This window comes from Pteropus alecto, unplaced genomic scaffold (assembly GCF_000325575.1).
Source record: "Pteropus alecto unplaced genomic scaffold, ASM32557v1 scaffold24, whole genome shotgun sequence".
Taxonomy (NCBI): domain Eukaryota; kingdom Metazoa; phylum Chordata; class Mammalia; order Chiroptera; family Pteropodidae; genus Pteropus; species Pteropus alecto.
The window spans coordinates 2,635,196-2,659,405 of NW_006439192.1; the positions used below are offsets into that span (position 1 = coordinate 2,635,196).

General features: G+C 38.8%; 1 protein-coding gene across 1 annotated transcript in view; it reads left to right on the forward strand.

The window, feature by feature from the left end:
- ZMAT4 (zinc finger matrin-type 4) overlaps positions 1–24,210 on the forward strand; it is a 264,020-nt gene that overhangs the window by 117,601 nt on the left and 122,209 nt on the right. The window lies entirely within an intron of this gene.

A 24,210-nucleotide genomic window follows, 5' to 3' on the forward strand; every position in this document is an offset into this window, starting at 1 on the left:
ATAACATGATATTAGTTTCAGAAGTACAACATACTGATTCAACATTTATATATCTTACGATGAGCGAACAGCACACTAAGCCTAGTAACCATCTGTCACTGTGCAAATTTATCACACTATTATTGATGATATTCCTCTTTACTTTTTTTCACTTCTCCCTCTACCCTCTACCCTCTGGCAACCATCAGTTCGTTCTTTGTTTTTGAGTCTGTTTTTGTTTTGTTTTATTTTGTTCTTTTGTTTGGATTTTTTTTTTAACTCTAAGTATAAGTGAAATCATGTGGTATTTGTCTTTGTCTGACTTATTTCACTTAGCACAATACCCTCTAGGTCCATCCATGTTGTCACAAATGGAAGGATTTTATTTTTTATTGCTGAGTAATATTCCATTGTATATAAGTACCACATCTTTATCTATTCTATCAATGGATATGTTGGTTGCTTCCATATCTTGTCTATTACTGGTAATGCTGCAATGAACATAGAGGTGCATATATCTTTTCAAATTAGTATTTTCATTTTCTTTGAATAAATATCTACAAGTGGAATTGATGAATTCTATGGTATTTCTATTTTTAGTTTTTTGAGGAACTTCTATATTGTTTTCTATAATGGCTACACTAACATCGAGTGTAGTATTTACAGCCATCCATTGCAGAGATCCTCCACAATATACACTGAAGATTAAACAAAGAAGTTCCTTCTTGGTATCCTATACTATCACTTATGCTTGTGATCCTGTTTTCCTTTGCTGTCATACGGATGCCAATCTTCTCTTTATTAAAAATTAATACATGATCATTGAAGAAACTTGACAAAAACTGTATTTGTATATTCTTCACAGGAAAAAAAAAGAGAGAGCAAGAGAACAGCTATGACCAAAGGTAGTGAATATCAGGGCTGGTGTTGTTAGCGAATTCCAAGCATGCCTCTAAGCATCACAAAATGAAGTGCTCATACACATACTAATCTGGAACTCTGTGGAGTTTTCTTTACTGCCTGGGTGAAGCAACATTTAGAGCTTACTGGAGGCAAAAGATGTCATGAAAACTTTACAAGCTGCTTAGAAGTGGGGCTGAGCCTATTTCTGTCAGCTCTTAGCTTTATGACCGTGGACAAATAATTGATTTCTTAGAGCCTCAGTTTGCTCGATAAGGCTTTAATAATCATGCTTTTCTCACTGGGTTTTTGTGAATATGAAATGAAAGGACAAGTAATGAGGTACATTGTTATACATCAGGCGCTGAGGAAAGGGAGGTAAATAAGACACAGGCTTTTCTAAAAGATACTCATTATATAGTGAGGGAGATTAACATTGTATAAAAAATAGCTATAATGCCACAGAACAGGTGTTTATTAACATTCTGCACAAAATCCCATGGAGACAAAGTTGTGCCAGAGCAATCCCATCAGGAAAGGTGTTACTGAAGAGTTGGCATTTGATCTGGGGTCTTTGGGTTAGAATGGATTGTGCCGGATGGAGGCGGTGGGAGTGAGGAAAGAAGACAGGTGCATTCCTATCAACAGAATTTATGAACCCACAGGAGAGTTGGCCTAAGCCAGCTTTTATGTTATCTTAGAGTCCTGTAGCTACACTAGAGTCATGCTTTCCATCAGGTATCTATTAGAAGAGAGAACAAAATTAGATTTTTTTTCCCTTTGAGATTATCCAGGGATGGTGCCTATATTCCTTCATTCAATAGGCATTCAGTGTCTTATCCTAAGAGAAACACTGGGTTCACAGACACTTGACAATTAGCTCTTTGAACATGGATTACTTTCTATCCACTCAAGTTCTAATGATGAATGTTGCACTTATATCTGAGCTCCTAGAGAGGGCTCGATCAGGCAGACAGAAGGGGACGCTGGGACTCAAGCTGGTGTTCCTAGACAACTCGGTCTTTGCCACCCATGAGTCACCCCACTCAGGCTTCATCCTGTTCTGCCAGTAACCTCGAGGTCACTTTATGGAAAGAAGATATTTGGATTTTAGAGCAAGAAATGTTTGTGAGCATTTGAGAATTTTTTCTTTTGATGTATTCTACATTTTAAAAACTTTGATCCACCATCGATGTATTTATTAAATCATTTTCTATAACTTATTAATCATTGTATATAAGCAAATCAGTAAGCAAGAAAAGCAACATAATGATCTTTTTTGAAAGATGCGGTTGATGCTTTTATTAGGCTGCATGTCCATGTCATAGGTGAATATGTCATTTCCACTGGGTGTTTTGATATATTGTGTGAAGTGTGGAAGCTACCCCTAGTCTTTCTCCAGGGCTCTAAGAATCAATACTGGTAATTATCTGGAACAACTTTCTTTTGTACGGATTGATACCTAAGAGTTGAGAGACTGAATATACAAATAGACAATGGCCAGGCCATATATAAAAATAGAACTTTGTTTAGAAACCCAAGCCATCAATGTACAGTAACCAGCCCAAGAAGCTTGCCTAAGTCAGACTTACAGAAAGTCAGACCACTGTGTTTAGTATTAATCTGGGAAGACAAACAATAACTCTTGTAACAATAGGCCTCAAATGGCCAGGGCTTGATTACTACCTAATTCGATGGCTTCTCTAATTCTTGTCCCCACTTCCAGCTTAGAACCAACTAGGAAAAAGCTGCATATGCTGCCCTAACCAATCACATAGGTTAACACACCCACAGCTTCCCTAAGCCAACAGTATCCTCTCATGGCATATCTGAAGCATCCCCTTTTTTCCATTATAAAGCATTCTCACTTTTCTGCTTGCCTTTGTGTCTCCTCCAAACACAAGTGATGGTGGCTGACTTCCTTGCTATATCAAGCTTTGAATAAATAACCTTTCTGGTTCTCATTGATTGTTCTTTGTTTATTTCCACATGGTTGCTAAATGGGATAACAATAACATCTAATGTCATAATGCCCAAGTGAGGTAACTCATTTATTCAACAGTTCGTTTTCAAAGCACTTTCTGCATGCGTTTTCACCAGCACCCTGTGTTCTTGGAAGTATGTAACACCTTATTCTCTACTCCTGCCCGTGCTCCCACCTGTGCTGCTTCCAGCGGCTGTGACAGGTTTGCATCCTAGTGTGACCTGACTGAGAACAGTGTCATGGCTGCTCTGAATACCCAACAAAGTGAGTGGCTTCTACAAAGACAGAAAACTTGTTGCTGACTTTTCGGACCCTGACCGTACATGAACTTTGAGTTCATAGTGATTCCAGAAATTGATGGGGCTGAGGGGTAATGACAGCCACCCTTCCCTTCTCCCATCTGAGGCCTCTGGATATATATAGTAGCTTCAAATTTGCATACAGATGAACAGAAGTGCTTATTATTATTCCCAAGGTCTATAGCCATTTCTACTCCGGATCATGTGATCTCTTCATCATTGTCGTCATTGTCGTCGTCGTTGTTGTTCTTTAAAAACTTAAATTCCTTTCTTTCTCCTATCCTGGCATTTTTAGCTTTTAAATCTCCCCTTCACATGTTTTTACTCTTTAGAATCCACAATTGGATCTTTTATGTATTTTTCCCCTGAAATTTTAGAGCAAAATATTTTCCCATTGGTGTCACAGAATAAAATTACATGTGGAATAAATTGTTATACTTGATTGCCTTAGAGAAACTTTCAGTAATCCCCTGAGCATTAGAGTCAAAAAGGACTTTAGAAATCCTCTAGTGCATTAAGAATCTCAGGTTTTCACTAATGGCTCTTTTTATTATCGTCTTACCCATGGATCACATACTTTGGGAAAAAAATCATGTATTTGGGAAATAGCACTTTTAAGTAAAAAGGTGACTTAGTTTTACTGTTATTTTTATTCTGTAAAGATAAGTAGCTGCCAACCCGAATCTCCAGTTAATATTAAGTAAATAGTGTTTTTACATGGAGTTAATATAATTCCTTCTAAGTGGAGAAACTTGACATTTGGTTAGTGTGATCAGGCTTGTTAGGCCTAAATATTTATCTGATTTCCCTTAGGTCTAAAATATTCCGTATAGCTTGAGAACCTCCAGTATCCCTTTCACAGGTTCCTAAACATCCTGGATTTCAGGTTGGAAGGACTCACCTGTTCCACGCAGAGCCCCCATCTCCTTGCTCTTGTTACAAAGGTGAAAATAAGGCTCAAAGAAGCACCATGACTTGTCCAAATTGGTCAGGCCTGAGATTAAGACTCTCCCTGCTTCCCTAAATCCTATTCCTAGGCTTCTTCCACATACCTCGAAATCGTATCTTATTTTTAGGCATTGAAGCCATTGCTGGGTCCAGAGTCATCGAACACCACTGAGGGAAAGTAACAGCAGTAGCTGGCACTTATCGGGCACTTCCCACTTAAGTTCTAAATGCTTTACATACATTAACACACGTAATCCTCACAACTCCTATATAAGGTAGGGACTGTCCTTATCTCCGCAGAGAAGCAAAAGAAATAGATTAAGTAACTTGACTCTGGTTATATAGCTGGTAAGCGGCAGAGACAAGGCTGAGAAAATGTAAAACAAAACAAAACAAAATTTCCTCTGGGACTGCGAACTAGCTCACTAGCTCATGTCACTTCATGAGACAGTTAGTAAGCATCGACTAAGTGCTAGGGTGTAAAAATGAAAAGACTTGGAACCTTCCTCAAAAGAATTCAGGATCTAGTGTGTGGGAGCAGCTGATGTGCAAACCGTGTCTTTTAATACAGTGTGATAGGTGGTACCATAGACATGAGCTACCACGTGGATAAGGAGAGGGGTCCCCAAACTCTCCTGGTAGGATGGGACAGGACACGGTTTCTTAGAGAAAGCGACAGTGAGCTGATTCTTGAGAGATAGATGTTGGGGAGCCAAATGAAGAGCAGTGGGAAAGGGGTCTTTCGAGTATGGAGTCAGCAAGAGTAATGTCTTTTGGGAAGCAAAATTCAAAGGTATTTCTAGAGTATGCTGTGCTCGCTGGGTGGCTGTGTTGAGTTTCCTGTGGCTGCTGTAACAAATTACCACAAACTGGGTGGCTTAAAACAATAGAAATTTATCCTCTTTCTGTCCTGGAGGCTACAAATCTGAAATCAAAGTGTAGGCAGGACCTCGCTCTGGAGACTCTGGGTGGAAATTTGGGCCATGCTTCTCTCTTGGCTGCTAGCGATTCTTGGCACTCCTTGGTGAACCTTGGCTTACAGCTGCAACACACTAGCCTGCCTTTGCATGGCCTTTTTCTCTGTGTGTATTTCATTGTGTTCTCCCCTCTTCATGTAAGGACACCAGTCATGGGATTTAGGTCCCACTAAAATCCAGCATGACCTCATCGTAACTAATTAATCTGCAAAGACCCCATTCCCAAATGAGGTCACGTGAATTTTAGGCAGACAGTATTCATCCAGTATATCATTGGAGACAAAAATTGAGGTTGGTATGGTGGACAAAGGTACAAACCTATCTCGTACATAATATTAACATTTACTTGGTCAAAATTGTTTTTATTTCACATGATCTGCTGCGGCATTCATGGGGGACTTCTCATAGAAAGGTGCCTTTACCAACAGATGCTGTGTGTCTGAGCTTCCAGCTGTGCATTTAGAACTGGAAATGGGGATTTGGGCCCAGCTCTGTGGCAGAGTTGTTTTACAACTTTCTTTTGGACTTTCTAAACCTTAATTGCTATGGTTTTAATCCGGGCCTATAATCACTGCCCTGCCTGCCTCTCGGAGATGTGAAAGGGGCTCAATAAAAGCTTCCGGTTTGCAAAGGTGCATGATAAACTGTAAAGTGTATGTAAAGTGTTTTTTTTTTTTCATGGAATTTGTATGTCAGTTCCATTCTTTGGTCTCTAAAGTACAATTTATAACTTTCATAGTCCAGTTAGGCTCAGGCCTGCTGTTTTCACCTGAAAGACCTAAAAAGCAACTAGAAAATCGATAGGCGTGAGTATTTATTTATGTGTCTTAAGTCAGGAGTCAGAAAATAGCCACTGGTGGAATGCCGCCACTGCCCGTTTTTATAAGCTAGAAATGGTTTTTATATTTTTAAAGGTTTGGGAGAAAAATCAAAAGAATAATATATCGTTACGTGCGAATTACATGAAATTCAAATTTTAATGTCCATAAATAAAATCTTATTGGAACATAGCCACACTCAGTCCTCTGCATATGGCTCCTTTCACTCCACAGCAGCAGAGCTACGTCTCACAAAGCCTAAAATATTAACCGAGTAGAATATTTACTCACAGAAAACGTTTGCCAACTTCTGTGTGAGTTTTGGTGAAGGAAGAAGAGGCGTTGTCACTCTCCTAGGTGTGCGTCTTCCTCTTCACGGCAACGGTCCCTTCAGATCATTCCAGAATCCAAAGCTGCCCTGTCCTCTGTTCCTTGCCAGTTTTAGTTTATCAACAGCCAACAGGTTGAAAGTTTTTCCCAGTAGGATGTATCATTCCAAACCCCTGAGCTGGAATCCATATTGTTGCTTTGTGCTTTGTTTCTTTCAATGCAGATACTTTGAAACTTATGAACAGGTTACGTTGTAGGAATTTGCTTGAAGCCTGCAGCACTGTGGAAATAATGAGGGTGGTTTGTTTCTTCTACCTACTTACAGTAACCAAAACTCCTTAATTTTCTGGGATAGCAATGATTTAGAATATTCTTTCTTGTCACAACACATCAATGACATATCCTGGAAAGTCCATCATTTCCTCTCCAAACTGTAGCCAAAAGTGGAATAAAAATTTTTGTTACAGAGATACACGAATAGTAATTTAAATGAAGAAAACAGATCTCTTCTTTGATGCGAGTGTGCAGTCTGGCACTTCAGCTGTACATGACATTCTAGACCTGAGACTAGGTCTCTAGCTTGGGACTCTGGTTCTGAAACTCATTCATACTGAAATATAGATCGTAGTTATTACTTCTATGTAGAATCTTTTCAAGAGGAGAAGAAAACAAGATTCCTCAAAAAGATAGCTATGAAAGTAAATTTTTTTTTTTTTTAAGTGGACTTGGTATTGTGGGTCTTTGATTAATGAAATCCTCCCGGCCTCCCTCCTGTCCTCTACAACTCCATTGTTCTATTGTTGGCATATCATTGGTTATAGTCTCTTGTTAGCAGGCACTTATTAAGCCCTCTTTATGTGTCAGGCTGTATACTAAATACTAGGTAGATATTTCATTCGAACTTTACAAACGCAAGTAGAAATCTTTATTGCTTCCCTTTAAAAAGATGTAAAGACTGAAGCTTTGGTCAAGTATCTTATCTATAATTTCACACCCTGTAAATGATACAGCCAAGATTCAAACATAATACTATTTGGCTCTAGAACCTGAGCTCTTGGTTGCTATGTATTCCTCATTCATTTATTCTTTTATTTAAGAAATAGTAATTGACTGCCTACTGGGAGTCAGGTTCTGTGGTGATTGCTGAGAATTTAATGGTGATTGAAACAAGTATAGTTTCTGTTTACAAGTGTTTGTAGGATAGTGGGAGATAAGGACATTAATTTTTAAAGGGTCATAGACATATGTAAATGAAAGAAAGTAATGGAAAAGCATATAATGGAGAAATCATAAGGCCTTGGAGACCAGAGAAGGCTTCTCTGAACAAGTGATGCTTGAACTGTGTCTAAAAGATGAGTAAGATTAAGGATTAACTAGTTAAATAGGTGAGAGGAGACAGGGGGATTTCAGGCAGAGGGAATAGCATATGCAAAGCCCCTGCAGTCAGAGCAATCACAGCACATTTAAGGAATAAAAAGTAAGCCGTCATGGCTGGTGTTCGGAGATAGAAGCAGGCAGCGATGTGAGATGCAGAGAATGGATTGATGAAAAGAAGAGTTGAGATGAAGTGTCGAGTATCAGACTTTTAGTAGTTCACTAAAAGAGTGTGACCTTAGATGGGGTGATGGCAGCAGTGAAAAATGAGAAACAAAAGGATTTGAGGGATAATTAAGTAGGTAAGAAGATGAACTGAATAATGAGTGTGCAAAAGATGATGGTTTTTGAATGACTTCCAGGTTTAGAACTTGACAACTGGATGGTTGCTGCCCCCTCCTACAGCCACGATAACCTTCATTCTTAAGGACAAGACCCAGAGGGCAGAAAGATCTGAGAAGCAGGGAAGGATGTGAGGGAAACCCTTTCTCCAGATTGTTCCACATTAATCTAGGCTGAACAGGACTAAGGTTACATAAAGGTGAGTTTTCCTCCAGCAAGGGGATAGCAGGCAATGAGGAAGAAGGAACTTTTGTCTGCAGAGCTTTTTCTCAGTCAAGCCTATTTACTTCTCTGATGGAGGGCGAGACCAAGCCTAGCCCAGAAAGTGGATCCCACAGAGGCACAGGCTAGAGATACTCTACAGGTGTTCTGATGTCCAAAGCAAAGACAGTATGTTAAGTGAGCTAAAGGCAGTCACCAAGTGGGGCGACTGGGGTAAAGATAGTACCAGAATCCTGACTTCCTGAACTAAGCCAATAGAAAGTGGTCTAGAGGGCTTCCACAGAGGGTTGCTGAAGGTGTTAGATATGTGCTTCCAGCAGGAGAACTGGGGTTATTTTTAGGGCTGGAATAGCTCAAATGTGATCTTGGGGCCTAGGTCCAATGACCCCCAGCGTCCATCCTGTTCTTCCTTAGTTTAAAAGGCTGAGTTAGTAAGATCTAGAGAGCACAGTTTTAGACTTTATGAGGCCAGAGTCCTTGCCTTTCTCATCTTTGTACCCTTACACTTCAAACAGAGAGGTTTTATATTTAATTGTTCATATTTTCATAATAAGATGTCCTATTGTTTTTTAAAACAATTGTGATTGTAAAAATGGTTTTAATAAAAATTATTTGTATGCAATTGTACATACTTCAATTATATATCTATCAAAGTGTCTTCGTTAAAAGCTTTTTGTGAAATTTGTGAAATTGGGTTTGTTCATGAAAGTCTGAGGGTTAGGGACTGTGTTTCCATAAGAATCTTCACCATGTTCTTGGCCCCATATCCACCATCTTCAAATAGAAAAACCTGAAGGAAGGGAGGCAGGTTTTTGGAGGGTATGCTGTCGTAGAATAAACTGGTTTCTCCAGCAATTGCTTCTGTTCAAGATGTACACATTCCAACTCCATCTTCCCCCTGGCAAACCATGCTTACTTATTTGCTGTCTCTGTCACTAGTTGCTACCTGCTTTCTCCTGGCTTGACCCTATTTTGCCACAAACCAGGACTGTTAGTATAGGCATTGATGTGGAGCTAACAGCAACAGATGTCCTTCCCAGATCCCAACCCTCTTTCAGCCATACGAAAAAAGAGCATGGCCCTCAGGAAGTTCTCTGGAGGAAATTTTGCCACTGACTCAAGGGTGAAGAGTTTGAGCATATCTGTTGGAAGATCTTAAGACATGGACGGGTATAAGTCAAATTCCTTAGCATGCGTCTTTCACTTTGCACGCTAAATGGGCCCTTGAAAATGAGTGAAGGCACTTTGTGGTAGCCTTTGATGTCTTTCATTTCTTTATTTTTAAGAACGTACTTTATTTAGGGGAGATTTCTGATGACCGCAGACTGCAAAAGAGCTATTTGTTCTGTGATAATTACTCTGTAACTCCAGTTCTGAAATGTTAGTTTATATTTTGGCTTTTCTTTTTTTTGCAGGGGGGTAGTGCTGGCACAGGAGCCTCTCGGCTCAGTTTGATGACTCACTGGCATGTGGCGGCTGGGTTCTTCAGCTTTAACTTTTCTTTCTGCTGTGTTTTCTCTTTTCAGGTGTCTGTATCTCAAGCACATCTTTCTTGTCTTAATTTTTTTTTCCTGATGGATTTCCTTGGTTAACATGCTAGCATCTCTCAAAACATAAGTTTGTTTTTCTCTTAAGTCTCAACTCTTTACTGAAAAATTTTGTCACTCACTTGTAATCCGATTTCTTTCCTTATGTATCTGGGTCCATTTATCTTCATCTCCTTCCCGACTGCAGGGAGGGCTGTGAGAGGATCTCGCCTCCCTTTCCTTCCTCTGTCCTACATAGCGCAGTGAGTCTTTACTGTCTTATTGCTACATCGTAAATCATGCCTGCTGTCTTCCCATTAAGTGACCCTGTATGCCCATTCTGTTTCTCCTTGGTAACCTCTGGGCATTTCTCATGTTCAGCATGTTATTCTTGCAGAACAAAGAAGTCTGTTTCCATTACTACATTCTAGCTTGTGACTGTTTCGCTTTGTTTAGGTTGATGTGTTCCTTTCGGGAAAAAAATATATTTTTTTTCTTCTTGCCTTAGAACCAGCCAAAGGTTGTGACATTAGAATACAAGATATATTTATAACTTTATGTGACCTGGATTTGGTGTAGGTAATGCTGAGACAGTGATGAATGTCTTCTGATAAATGCCATAAAGCCTTGCAAAAATACATTAAAAAAACAAGGATGATGCACTGAGTTCTACTAATTTGCAGTAAAACATCTTTTTGAACTTGGATCCAGCAAACCTTTCTTGTGCACCTGCCCTGTGTCATGGGCAGTACTGGGAGCTCTGCATATGTGATATTACATAATTTTCAGAAAATTTTCTCATATGAATATTACTGTGCCAATTTACAAATGACATAAAGAAGGCTCAGGCAGTAGAAACACAAAATGGATCATAAATGAGGTCAGCTAATTCTAATACCTTTTCATCCTGCCACCTTCCCGTGGCAGCCTTTGATGCCCTGCATTTCTTTATTTTTAAGGACATACTTTCACTCCTAGCTCAGGCATTTCAACATATCGGTGACATTAGTAATGCTAAGTTCCTATAGAACATTCTTTATGGGAGTGAGTGACTCAATGAGTTTTTCTACTCAGAGCTTGCAGTGGGCTGAGACAGTGTTCATCAGGTCATCCTAATCATGCCTTTTCTTCCCTTGATGGCCTTACAGACCTATTGAAAATCTGAGGGGTTGAGTGTTGTGGTGCCACTCAATTCAGTGTGATGTAAGGAAAAGGTAAGGTATAGGCTTTGGGAACTGCCCCATGATTGAATCTGGCAGCCAGCTCATGCTGACTGGGTGACCTTGGTCAAGTTCCTTAATTTTTCTAAGACTTAATTTCCTTATTTAAATAATGGTGGCAACCACCCACATGTCCCAGACAACTGTGAAGAGTAAATATTATAATGTCGACATCAAGTAGGGAGCAGAGGATCTGGTGAAGGATAGGTGCTCACGATGTTACTTTTTCCTCTTTTCTAATGAATGGGTGGATAGTGAACCTACCTTTGATAGGGGGAAACACATACCAGACTGATGAGAATGAGCTAGCGGGGGAATTCAGTTCTCTGTATTCCAGGACTAAATGCTGCTGACAGATACATTTTCTGCAGAAGACCTGAGTAATTGACAAGGAACTAGAACAACTGAGAGAAAATATTACAATGTTCGATAACATTCTTGTTTTAAAGAAACTAAACTAATACAAAGAGTGAGAAATATGGTGTTGGCATTTGCACATTGGAGCTTTGCTTGGAGGAACACGTATGTCTTGTCATTACTTGGCCGTTATCCAGCCTCAGTATTTAAGTCTAGCCAGAAGAGAGTTAATATTTGGAACAGCTCTGGGTGACAGCACGCACACCCCTCAGCCACGTGCACAGTGCAGTTTGTTGTACCCCCTCCCTTCCACTCACGAGTGGTGTTATTCAATCACGGCACAGTGACTTTAATAGATAGTAAAAATGTGGCTGTTTGAGCATGTCATTCTTGAAGCCTCACTGAAACTCTCTATAGAAGCATCTGTGAGTGAACAGAGGACAGGGCTATTGTTTGCTACAAGAACCATTTCTCTTCATTTGTGACATTGTGTAGCCAAATCATTTTGTTATTGTGTATAATTCATCTATTAATTTTGTCCTTTTGCCAAGCATAGTTAAAAGAAAAATTGTGTAGAAAATGAGATTATTTTTATTGTGAATTCCTAATGGAAAAAGACATTTTTCTTCAAAGTTATTAAGATAGTTTTATAGCTGACCTTTAAAGGAATATCTATGATTTCAGATACTCAAGAACTCAGCAAATATTATCCTCCATATAATTTAAGTAGTCTTTATAGTTTGGGCTAGAAGCACTGAATATGTATCATAAGACACAGTGTTTCTTTTAATTTCTGATATTTTATTATAAAAGGAAAAAGTCTTGTTTTATTGGTATATTGAGTGATGGTTGACTGTTTCTTATTAAATTACCTCTTCACATTTCAGTTGTTAATAATCCTGGAAGGTCACTACTAGGCATTAGCAACCTCAGAAATGAGTGGTCATGATGTCACATCCCAGAATTGGCAAATTAGTTTGTTTGATCTTTCATTATCTATTATCCTAGATTGTAATGAGGAATGGAAAAATTCAAGATAGTACAATAACCTGAAATCTGAAAACCAAGAAATAAGGGTCGTTAGTGTGTCTTTCCTACACATTCCTCTCTCTCTACAGATTTTGTATTTTTATTTATTTTATTTTTTTGTGAGACATACTATCCTTGGCAGTAGTTCTCTGCTTTCATAGCTAATGAGGCAAAAAGAAGGTAAAGAGGAGGAAAGGAGGGAGAAAAGAAAAAATAGAATGCTCCCAAGACAAGAATAAAACTAAATCGTAACCAAAGGATATCTGAGCCTGGAAGAAATTTTAAGGAGTCTCAGTGCGAGTCCTGACATCTACAATGCAAGTCTTGTCATCTAGAAATAAAACAGAAAACAGAAAACCCGTCTGAACTTCACTTGGACTTTTAAGAAAGGCCGAGTGATCTTGGACGAGTCACCTTCCTGGATTATTTCCTCCTCTGGATGAAATAATCACTTGCTGCTTTCCAATTTTATAGCATGTGATTTAAATGTTCTCTGGAAACCAACATTATGCTTCGTAAGTAAACTTGATTGGTGGATTGTTTATAATTTCAAATATTTCTTTTATTTTCTATGCAATAATTATTCTTCTATCTAATCCATTAATAAGAGTTTTGTGCCTATTCCAGATTTGGAGTAGGTGGTGGACTAAGCTAGATGAAAGCAAGGTCCCTGCTTTCAGTTGAAAATGGGAGTTCTGAGAAGTGCTATGGATGAGCACTCATGGAGCTAAGAGAGATCATTCAGGAGAGGTGACCTAGCTGGGAACTGAAGGAAGGTTTCTCTCAGCAGTGATTCCTAGGTGGCATTTACCTGAGTGATTCCTAGGTGGCAAAGGCATTAACTAGGTAAAGAAATAAGGAAGATCATTCCAGGGGGAGAGAACAGTGTTTATGAAAGTTTGGGGAGGTACAGAAAGCGGGTGAGCATGGCTAGGTCAGAGAACAAAGCAGGGGTGGAGATAGAAGAGGCTAGAAGGGGTATGAAGTAGTAGCCAGACCACTGAGGTTTTTAGGGGAAGGGTGAGGATACAATTTATCATCTAAACTGGGACACTTCCGAGAGTGAAAGAGCACTATTCATGAAACTGGAACAAAAATTGTAACCTGATAAGTATGATCGAGGACGCTATTTAAAAACTGTTGAGAGTTTTTGTCTTTATTTTAAGTAAAATGAAAATCCATTGAAGAATTTAAACCAAGAGACTGAAATGATCAGATGTGGCTTCTAAAAGTCACTTTCTTGCAATGTGGAGAAGAAATCGAAGGAGGCTCTAGAGGGGGAGTGAGTGGACCTGTTAGGATTCTATGGTAGAGGTCTAGGGGAGTGTGGACCAGGGTAGAAGAGGTGGAGACTAGGAATAGCAAACAGATATGAGAGAATTTCAAGTTAACATCTTTAAATGATGGGCAACTGCAGTAAAGGCCCTGGTTTGTTTCCACCTCCTTCTATCCGCACCCTTTGGTATTATCCTCCCAACATGACTCAAGGCTTAACCAGGCAATTTGCTTTGGCCAGTGGGATAGTAGCCAATGCGTCACAAGCAGAGCCATGAAAAAGCATTGTACTTAGGCTCTTGATTCTCTTGGACTCTGGTAACTGGTCTGGGCCAGCTGACTGGAGGATGAGAGAACACATAGATAGAGGTGGAGGCCACCTCTAAAACTCAAAAACCAGTAAATGCCAGCCAACTAAACTCGGAGCAGGTGCCACTGGCTCAGACCAGGAGGACCACTCCGCTGAGCCCTGCTTGAATTGCCAACCTGCTGAATCATGCGCTAGATAAATACTTGTTGCTTTAAACCATTAACTTTTGGTTTGGTTTGTTACATAACAGTAGATACAGAAATTTTTGTTGAGTGAAAACTCTGGAAGAAGACCAGGTTTGTATAAAACAGCTTAGTTTAAACATGTTGACTTTAAGGAATAATTAGAACCTTTAGGAGGTTATATTACATAGGAGTGGAGATGTGTGTCTGGAGCTCAGAAGAGAAATTTTGGTGGGAGATGTAAATCTGTTGTGATCTGTAAGAGGAGAGGAGAGGAGAGGAGAGGGGAGGGGAGAGGAGGGGAGGGGAGGGGAGGGGAGAGGAGGGGAGAGGAGAGGAGAGGAGAGCCAGGCAGTGAAAGGGAGGGGAGGGGGAGGAAGGGAAGCCTAGAAACCTATTGCTGGGAAGACAGAGGCCACAAACAAGGCATGAAAGAAACGGGCAGAGAGTGGGAGGAAAACTAGGAGTATGTAGTGTAAGGACAGCTTAGCTAATTACTACCAAAGTAGTGATAGAGGGTGAAATCAGCTATAACACAAAAATTTTGTGCATTTTACTACCATATAAATCAAACAATACTGAATGGTCTGTTTTTGTTTCCCAAAAGGGGAGTTGAGTGGTGAGCAATATTTGATATCCAATCTCCCTTTGCTTTCTTACCTTCTGGCCCATGGGACTGGGGGACTGTGATTTTGAAGACCTTAGAGAAAGGCATAGGATAAACCCATTCTCCATCTGGAAAATGGAGCAGTGTCACCTGTAACTCTGGCTCTGGGCACAGTGTATAGTAGGGAACATGTGCCTGCATTCCCTCCCAGGGCCATCGTGCTAGACTCTCAGACACTCTCTTGGGAAAAGACCTTATAAGCTCATTCATATTAAGATACAAATGACTGACAATCCCCAATTTTTTGTTTTGTTCAGAACACTCGTCTTAAACATGAAGAAATATATCTCTGTTCTGGAAAATGCCATTATTTGAGTGTAAAAGGTAAGATTTTAATATGCCACTTATTTGTATTACTCCCCTGCAGTTTGCATTTATATACCGAAAATAGAGACCTTTGGTCATAGAATTGTAGACTTTTCAGTGTTTTCAGTCTAGAATAACCACACCTCATGGACGTATCTTTTCTCCCCAGAAAAATCTGCTTCCCCTCCTATGTGTCCTTTTATGATTTAGTAATACCAAACTTTCCCTCATTTTTTCAGACTAAAACTATTGAATTGCATTCGGCCCTGCTCACCTGTCACATCCAGGTCCGCTATTCTGTCCTCTCTGACCCTAGTTACCTCAGCTCTGTCCATTTATGCTGTCTCAGAATGAGATCCAACCTTCATCGACTACCGCTTGGCTAGATGCCTCCATCTCCTGACCCATGTTCTGAGTCTGTCTTTCCTTCTATCCAGCCTAGAAATTTTGTCACCAGAATTGCCTTTCTTATGTCTAGATCCGATATTGTCCCCATCTTCTTTATATACCTTTGAGGTTGACATTACACAGAAATTGCAAGATACTAAGGGCAGAGATTGGCCAAAGAATTTCATTCTGCCTACATTCTCAGCCAGATATGGTGTGCCTAGTTTTATGCCCCTTTGTGAAGATGCAATCTTTGAACAGTACAAGAGGTCCTATATCCTGGGTGAGTGTTTCTCAGTCATTTAATCGAGGACACTCGTGAGTTATAGCTGAGCAGGAGCAGGCGACACATCAAGGAGGGGTGCTGGAAGTGGGGTGAGGGATCTGACCCCATGTCTTCTTTTACTTAGGACAGAAATGGTGGATCCTTGTATATATTAGCATGTTTATTTTGCCTCGTTTGGGACACTGATGAGGAGGGTACCTTTGATATTTTGTAGAAAAATAAAAGGCGTCAAGCATGATGACTAAACAGCTGGGGACCTATGGATGGGTCATTATCCTTGGCATCTCCTTGACCCTCTCCCTCCACCTCCCAGCTCTCAACTTTGAGCAGGGTTATCTTCAGTGTCCGCTGGCTAGGAACCCATATTCCTTGGAGCATCTGAATTAAGAACCCAAGGCAGCAGGTACAATCTGTGAGTCAATCTCTCCTGCTTCGCTCAAGAAGGAAACATTTAACATGAGGTGCCAGGGAGCCTCAGGTCCCAGGTAGGGGATTTTCTCCAAGGGTCCCCTTAACGGGCCTTTGCTTTCCTCTCCTCGTCAATCTTCTCTACTCAGCTCTTGGTATTTGCCCAGGAGAACCCCAAGTCACGTCAAATCAGGTATTCCTTATTCCTCCCTAACTCCCACCCTCCCTCTTTCTTCCTTTTTCCCTCCCTTCCTTTCTTCCTTCCTTCCTTTCTTTCCCTCCCTTCCTCACTTTCTCCCTCCCTTCCTCTCTCTTTCATTCTTTTTACTCTCTCTTTCTTTCCTTTTCTTTCTCTTCACTCTCCTCCAAACGACAGCCCATTCTCCCGATTCTTTGCCTTTAGAAGCCCATTCCTCTTTCATGGTCCAGCTGGAAGAGCAGCAGCACCACGAAGACCACTCTGACCTGTGACCCCTCAGCGTACTGGTTTGTGGTATATCCGTGTGTTTCCCATATTTCGAGGCCTTCCTTCTCCTCATGATAAGGCACAGAAGGATTTCTGTTAGTTCTTTTCCATAATAGGCACTTAGTACATGTGGGTCGAATGAATAAATGAATGAGAGAATAATGCTGGGTCTTTAGCCAGACCGCCGCCAGTGCGGAACACCGTGAAGTTCAAAGAGGACCTCTCGGCCTTCGGGGACTGCTTCGTGCGCAGCCTCAGCCAGGACGCCCTCGAATCAGCCGTCCCAGGCTCCGGCCCGACATCTTGGAACCTGCAGGAAGTAATCAGGAAGGAGGCTCCTTGCTCAGCTGTCATCTCAGGTTACTGTTTTCAGATGTTAACTGAAATGACCCAATTAAGCAAGTGTTTTTAAAAAGCCCTGAATTCTCCTTTCGTGGAGAAAAAGCTCAATTATGCAAAGGCTCATTTCAAAGTTTACCTTTGGCAGAAACCAAAACCAGGTTACTTTTTTGTTAAACAGAAAAATCTTTATTATTTTCCTTTCTGATTATAAAATGATATCCAATGATTAATTATTTGTATATACATACATAATATTGGTATGTAAATTATAAACAATCTATAATATTTATATATGAACTATATGTGAACTATATATAAATCATATATATACATATATTTTGGGCAGAAATGGGATCACACTGTAGATAATGTTCTGTGTTCTGCTTTTTTATGTAATAAAATAGTTTAGTCAAATTCCTATTTCAACACTTAACATATATTTTATGATTTTTAATGCTTTATCTTTTTAATATGTTGAATGAATATTCTGCAATTTGTTTAATCAATCTCTTATTAATAAATATTTACATTATATCACATTTTTAACTATATTTTGGCCACTTATACAAGTATTTATTTAGAATAAAATTTTATTAGTGGCATTGCTGTTATAAAATGTATGCACAATTTATAACCTTTTGATAAAATAGCCATACTGTCTCCAGAAAGATTATACTGATTTATATTTCCACTATCAATATATGAAAGTGTCCATTTTACCTCATCCTCACAAATACTAGATATTATTAATCTTTTTATCTTTCCTAATTTTGTAGGTAAAATGAGATTTTATTTAGTTGATCCAGCTCCATTACTAGTGAGGTTGATTACCACGTCTCGTGGTTATGTTTATGTTTTCTAAATTTTCATAACCTTATCCAAATTTATATTATGTCATTTATCCTTTTATTACTGATTATATTTCGTTCTTTGTTTCTCCCCCCAGTTCATGAAGTTGTCTTCTAATTTTGAGGGGGGTGTGGGTGTGAGTGTGTGTGTGTACATGCATGCGCGCGTTTATTTGTCAAAAGCCAGTGCTGTTCAAATGAGATTTAGGTAAAGGAGATAAAACCCAAAACCGACTAAAATAGATTCTGCCAGAATGTATGAAATAGATTTGAGAGGAATATTTGGGAGAACACCTTTGCATTGGGATTCCCTGAAAGTCAGATGGCACATTTCTGCTCCAGCTCCTCATTCCTTTAACATTTGCACCAGTCTGTTCATTTTATTTGCACAGTAGTGACAGCATGATTTTTAAACCAAGGGTCCATGAACTTTCAAGGGGCCTGTAGGTAGAATTCTAGAGATTTGTAAACTTATATGGGGAAAAAAAATTACATCTTTATCTGCACTAACATCTTGAAATTTAGTATTTCTTTCAGTTATAAATGTGAACAACAAACCATATTAATATTAGCATTTCCTGATTTTTGACACTTAAAAACCACCCATATTTCAAAATCACATTACTGTTTTTGAAGATACCTTGCGATATCATTTATACTCATCACTACTATGAAATGAAACTAGATGATGTTATTTTATAAAGAAGCATATGTGTTACTCTTTATATCACAAAACATTAAATATTTTAATAGTTGCATCTCTCTACAATTTATTTCTTTTGGAATTCTGTACATTTTGCTTTATGAATTTAGAAACATTATTTTGAGAAGAATCTCTAGGCTTTACCATACTACCAAAGGAGTCCAAGGCACACTCAAGTTAAGAATCCCTGAGCTGAAGAGCGTGTTAAAGTTACTAGAAGATTCTAATTTTTCCTCAATGAGAAGTTAGGGTTCCTTCCTCTGCCCTTGTTCCTTTCCCTGCGTCCTTCCTTGCTCTCTGGGATACCTATCTTAGGCCCCTGGAAGCTTTTAATGTTATATCAAATATATTCACATCTACTCACATTCCACATTACACTTAATTATAAAATTTTAAAATAATTATAATTTTATTTCAGAAATTATTTGGTTATAAGAAGGTAATTTAATTTACAGCTGACTGTGATTACTTGACAACCATTTTGCTTACTCAAGGGTTCTTGCAAAGTGGGAAATCGAACATACAAATTGTTTTCTAAATGAAATTTTTATGAACACTAAATTTAACAATTAATGAAGTCGACATAACGATACATTTTATGTACATTTAATTAAACATTTAGTTATAGTGATCTTGCAATTTTCTTTTTTTATTTTAAGGTCTTTTTTAAAAAAATCTGGAAAGCATCTAGGCCCTGAGGCCTATGTCTGTACTGCCTGGTGGAGTGCTGTATGACCTACGGGCAAATTAACAGCCTTTGTACTCAGAACACATCCTCCACCTTTCACTTAATTGAAAACTCTCACAGTAGAGGGCACTTTTTTGCTACCATCTAAAAGAGCAGACACTGGGGCTCCACCTTGCCCTGGGGCCTAGAAGGTGTTAGCACATGCCCAACTCCTGCTTGTTTCTTCCACTCTCATACAAAATACGCTCCTACTTCCAGGCCCACTTCATCCACATACATCAGCCTCTAGCTCTTCTTTAGCTGTACTCTATGGTCTTACCCTGTGTGCTCTTTGGTTGCTGAGTCTACAGTCTCCCTGCTGCTGTCCAGCTACCACCTTGAATAATTTTCCAATCCCTGGGGACAAGCTATCCTGCCTCCTACTCTCAAAGATTTGCAGTAAGCTTTCAATTTTATTCAAGATGTATCTCCAGCTTCCCCCCAAACGCATAATCATTTCTCAAGAAATATTTATTACTTGAGAGCAAATGAATGATTTTTGTCTTCCTTTCGATTCAGCTCCCCATTGCTTTTGTCTTGATTCTTATTACCTGGCACTAAACCTCTTCTGAAGTATTACAATGCAATATATATACTTCTAGTCATAACTTCGTATCCCTCTAGCTCTCCAACTCCTAACTCCTGGGATACCTTCTTTTTACCTATTCATATCTCCAACCCTTCAACTTTGTCTTTCTCAACCCATCTAACACTGACTTTTCCAGTCCTCTCCCAGACCAGTCTTTTGCCAGTGCCTAGCTATAGTAGCAACCATGGTAGTAATATTAATAACTAGCATTACTAATATTAATATTAGTAATATTAATGACCAAGTACATCTATTACACTAGACTCTAAGCTGAATGTTTTACATGCATTGTTTTATGTAACTCTTTGAGGTGGATACTATTATTCTCTATTTTCTCCATTAAAAAAAATTAAGCCGAGAACAAGATAGATTAAATAACTTGTTAATACCATTCAGTTTGAAAGTTACAGAGCTGAAACTTTTTGTCATTCTTCACAAGCTATATCTATATGTAGAAAGGTATATCTAGATCAATTTATATTCTATATCTGTATTTATAGGTACAGATATGACAGATATATAAGTACACCTCCTTTTAACCTCACTTTGTTTCCTTGAGCATGTTGATGCTGGCTTCTCATCTCATTTATCTCCCACCCACGTGGCCAAAGGGCACTGCTGAAGCGTGGCCAGGGTAATTAATGACCTGCTGCTGACCAGTGTCAGTGGGACATCTTAGTCCTTTTCTCACCTGATCTTAGCATATGACATCAATGACTACTCCTGTATTATTAAAAGAAAAACTTTTGTTCTCTTGGATTCTATGACTTTTCTTTCTTTTCCTTCTAGTTTTTAAAAATTCCTTTCCATTCTCCTTTCATGGCTTGCATTCCATTAAATTATTAAATTCGGATACACTTAGGGATCCCATCCTTGGCTCCCATCTCTTTTCTCTCTAAATCTTCTCTCTGTATTTTTTCATTTGCTGTCATGGCTTCAGTCACCACCCTGTCTGCCCACACTCAGACCTACGTCCTTCTTCTAGACCTGTATATCTGTCTGGAAGTCCCATAGGTAATATTCATGTCCAGTCAGAACTAAACCCATTCTTTGTATTTCCAGTTTTGGTAAATGAGGTCCCAAGCCAAACACCCTAGAGTCATTCTTATTTTCAATCCATGAGTATGTCCCATCTGCTATACCTGCTTAGCCTCTCTGAACTTTTTCCTACATGCTTTCCATGTCCTGTCTTTCACACAGCTGGCAGAGGAACCCTCTAAATTGTAAAACCCATTCCGTCATGATCTTTCCCTTGTTTATACTGTTACCTTCTAATTGGCCCTGTTCTCCTTCTTGTGGGTTGCCTCCTTCAATTCCTCTATAACTTATGTACTTGTAAAATACTTCCAGTAATTTTTGTGATGTTTGGGTTTTTTAACTCTAACTCGATTGTACAATCCTCCTAACCAGACATTATGCTTTTTTTTTTGGTAGCCCCAAGTGCTTGTACTATACTTTTCTCACAGGTGGTATGTAATTAAAATTTACCGAATAGATGAGGGTGACAGGATGCCACTTTGAGATTGTTAGCTGAAACTTACCACTGAATAATAAAAATAGCAATGCCAGAAAAGCAAAAGCTTCTGAGTACTATCCAAATTTGAGGGAAAGCGCCCACCATTTTCTGACTAGTTTGCTCCTTGTTATTAAGGTATGATGGTCAACATGTTCCCTACCATTACATCTTGTATATTTTCATGGTGAGTTCATTGCAGCAGGCCAGCAAAGGAGCTGTCATCATTTTTACCAATAGGTCTTATATATTTTCTTGGACTCAGGCCCTCAGCCAGCAAATGTACTCTTTGGTAGCTTTCTTTCTCCATGTTCCCAAGGCCACTGGGAGTTCAGGTGAAGTGAGTCTGATTCTTTCTCATTCTCCCTGATTGACTATTAGTCTCAACAGTCAGAAAGTGGATGTTTTATTGTGTATCTGCGGCTCTGCATTATAATATCACCATATACACTGATGTTTTTCTCGTTTTTTTTTTTTTTATTATTTGTGTTCCATAATTCATCTGAAATTCTGAGCTTTTTAGGAGACCTACTTTCCAGTTTCATCTCAGCTCCAAACTTACTGTGTGACTTAGGACAAGTCACTCAGACTCTCTGTGTCTGTTTCTTTTTCTGTAAAAGGAAGATGTTTTCCAAACTCCCATCCAGGCATGCCATTCTGGGACTCTGAGTACTGTGGTGGTGCCTGTAGTTAAACGCCCATATGACTTTGTTTGCAGTGTCTTACCAGAGAGACGCTTAAGTCACTGCTTTAAGAGGATTATTGCATTCACTGAGCATCATGCTTTGCAAATTATGATGTCTGGCTACGTGTCCATTTTCTGTGAGGAGAAATGGAAAAGTGGCTTTGACACAAAATTTATTTCCTCAAGCTTTACAGTAGGTTTAATTCCTGAAATCAGCTCTCAAACATTTTTTCAAGTGTCTAGTATACTAGAAATAGTAATACACATATCCTATATTTTAGTAATGCTTTAAAAAAAAATCTGGCACTGTCTAACGTGGACTATTCTAGATGATTTTTTTCCCCAGATATTGGCTATTACTTTTGTGATCACCGAAATTGAATATTTAACCATTTTGATGGAAATCCTTATAAAATGTATGGAACATTATCTTGTCTTCTGCAAGCAGAAAATATTGAATATACCTTAAGTTTTCTGTGTGACTAAGGTTATCTCTTTTATTCTTTTATTTGACAAGCATTAATTAAACTCCAAATACATACCAAATGCTATGCTAAGTATTGGATGTATAGTATCTTCATTCACAGATTTATCACCGTCAAAAATTCCTTATTGTGGCTCCACTTATACAATGTGACTGTTTTGCTGTTATATATTAAATCTGGAGTTTTGAGCAATGATAAGCTAGAGTTTCTGCCTAGATCATCAGATTTAGTGAGCAATTCAGATTGTCACATGCTCCGTCAGTTAAAAGCTTAGTCAGCCAAGCCTCAGACCAGCCTTTTCAGTCATCGAGTCATGGGCATTCTCCCAAGAAAGGGTTGGAAACAGTTTTTGTTCTTTAAAAATCAAATTCAACAGGCTCTAATTTTTATGTCACAATAGATACAGATTTTATTGTATTTTATACAATAAAATTGATATAGAGCCCATATAATAAGTTAAAGATATTTTTAAAAAATCCTTGCACATTCATTTAATACCAACCCCAAAATTATTTGTTGCAAAATTCAAACAAGAAAGCATTATTGCAAAAAAAATGTAATGGCTACATTCATATTTTAAAGATTTCTTAAATTCTGGACAATTCAAATTTCTTTTGATAGACTTTCAAGGTTGGCCTTGAAATAGCTATCTGTAGCCTTATGAAAATAGGTGTATTCTGGAGAAGTTGCTGTACAATGTAGAGTGAGTCTTACTTCTTTGACTTTCACTATAAACTAGGGCATGCTCTTCTATGGAGGGTGGGAAGAGTAGACTGATGGGTTTTTCTTGAAGAAGAGGGCAGATCTCCCTGATCTTCCTGAATGTTAGAGCATGATTTTTGTCTCCACTTGGTAGCACCTTTCGAACTCACAATCTTTCCACTGGGACACTGGGCATTTTCTTAGCAGTGGATATTTTTAGTTTATGTGGAAGTCATCAAAGTCTATACTCAGATAGTCCAGATTTTGTGTTATTTTGCAGAGTCTCATGAAATTGATTGTGGTTCACAAGATGTCAATAATAAACTACACATTTCACATGGGGTCAGTATCCTTGTTTGAAAATGTGTGAGGATGTTTTTGGTTGTTATAATGGGATCTACAGGCATCAAGTGGGAAAGGACCAGGGATCCTAAATATCTTAAAAGTGCAGGGCAATATTTCACAGGTAAGAATAGTCCTACCTAAATGTTAAAATTGTGCTTGTTGAGAAACAAAAATTTTACTTTGATATTTATTGATTGATTCAGCAAAAACTAACTGAACACCTACTATATATATGCCAGACGCTGTTCTAGACATTGAGGATACAGTGACCAAAGTCTCTGTCTTTGTGAAGTGGAATGTCCTTGTGTAATGGACTGATGTTTTCTTGGTTTCAAGAGTTTGTTTAGATGTGTTTTGCTTTTGTTTTGTCTTGTTTTGAGTGTGGAACTGGAAAACAGTTGCTCAAATGGCCTTATGTACGAGGGAGATGGGTTGCTGCTTTGTAGTATAAACCCACCTTATAAATTTTGTTCTGGGATGACTTAAACTTATTAATTCCAACAGTCTGTACATATGAGGAACAGTAGGGAAGGAAAATTCACAAGACAGTAATATAAAAAAAAGGTATATATTAATTCTTGGAATTAAGATTTGGTTGGTGCTGTGTTCCTAAAAATGGTAAACGCCAGTAGTGTTTTGCAAATTGTGACTATTTATGATCAGAAGCACACCTGAAACT